This window comes from Octopus bimaculoides, chromosome 1, assembly GCF_001194135.2.
Source record: "Octopus bimaculoides isolate UCB-OBI-ISO-001 chromosome 1, ASM119413v2, whole genome shotgun sequence".
NCBI classification, from domain to species: Eukaryota; Metazoa; Mollusca; class Cephalopoda; order Octopoda; family Octopodidae; genus Octopus; species Octopus bimaculoides.
The window spans coordinates 174,024,160-174,025,931 of record NC_068981.1 but is presented as its reverse complement, the minus strand read 5'-3'; positions in this window follow the sequence as shown (position 1 = coordinate 174,025,931).

Below are 1,772 nucleotides of genomic sequence, written 5' to 3'. Positions count from 1 at the left end.
GATTCCAAAATATTTATTATTATTATTATTATTATTATTATTATTATTATATATACCATACAGAAAATAGCACTACTAGGCACTGCACACATCCTACGTAAAACACTTTCAATACAATAACCGTAAGAGCATCACAACAATCCACAGCACATACCCAAGGCACACAGAGCTGCGCTCGGTAGTGCAGTGAAAGCACGTGAAAAAAATAAGACTACTGAATAATAATAATAATAATAATAATAATAGATATAAACGACAGTGAACGAACGTTAACAACCAAAACAGTTTCTAAAATGGGTAGAAAGACCAAAAAGTGCTGAAGAGTGGAGAGAAGAATCGGTTCGATCGATGCTTGACTGATTCCTATTTCAAGGACCCCGAGAAGACGAGATGTAAAGTTGGACCTGACAGGATTTTAACTGAGTGCTAGTTACCGTTATTGATGTTGTTCAGCTCCAAATCAACCTCAACAGAAAAACCCATTCAGGACTACATTATCCAATGTGTACTTCCTCTTTCTTTTAAGACAGTAGAGTTGTATTTTATGTAAGTTTAGCTGTTGATTCTAACATGTCGAGAGACCATGTAGAAGTTTCCTCGTTTGTTCGCTCCATTATCTCCTTCCTATGTATTTAAAATACCCCTCTTAATCAATCTCTCGTAACACTCCGTCCTCACATAACTGTTCGTTTTTCACTCTCCTCTTTGCTTCAAACTCTCCTCTGTACATAATAAGCCATTTCACCGTCTATAACTACTCCATTACCTTTCCTTTAATAACGGTAACTCAGAGGAAGACGTATAATCGATTATATTGGCATTAAACACTTAATAGGTACTGATTTTATTGACAACCCACTTCCACTCCAGAAGTATGAAGAACAAAGAAGTCAAACTTGGCCTGTTTTGAACTCAGAACGTAAAAGGAAGAAAGATCGATAAAAAGAAAATTAGGCTGGGGGTTTTTTGTATTTTTTTTTTTTTCTGGGGTTTTTTTGTGGAGAGGGTGTGTTTTTCATCCTGCACCCAACCGAGCCTGTGACACCACCACCCTTCCGAAACAACAATAGCAACAGCATTAACAATATTATCAAAAATAAATTTATGCAAATCGACAATCATTAGGAGATAGGACAAAATAAAATGCAACGTTTCTTCCTGTTGTCTGCGCTTTGAGTTCAGATCTCGCCGAAGTTAATTTTGCTTTTCATTCTTTCGAGATCGATAAAATACAGAACCAATTTAGAGAAGTGAATTGGTGGATTTGTTAAAGCGTCGAGCCAGATGCCTTACGGTATTTGTTCCGAAGACCTTTGCGTTCTGAATTCTTGGATGATAGACTTTACCTGTTGCTTCATTTAATAGCGTCGCATAGTCCTTGGAAGCCTTTAAAAGAGTTCGCTCAATTGCAAGTAATTAGTTTAGGACTCCCTGCGGCGAGCTGGCAGAAACGTTAGCACGCCGGTCGAACTGCTTCGCGGTATAACGGCTCTGTGAATTATTGTGAATACGGTTGTGTTACTTTGTGAAAACTGTCTCGGTGAATAATTGTGATTTTTGTGGAATTATTACGGTTGCATTTCACGTGAGCTGCTGCATTTTCCCAGCTATGGCAAGTGGTAGTGTCTCCAGTATGGAGAGCTACACCAAGGCCACTGCGGTGAGGAAGCCAGTGCCGCTGGAAACCAAGTTAATCAAGTTGGATATGGAGGAGGTAACCAGGAGCAGGAATTTGATAGAAGTTGAGGGAGACTCGTACAAATTGTGTCCCC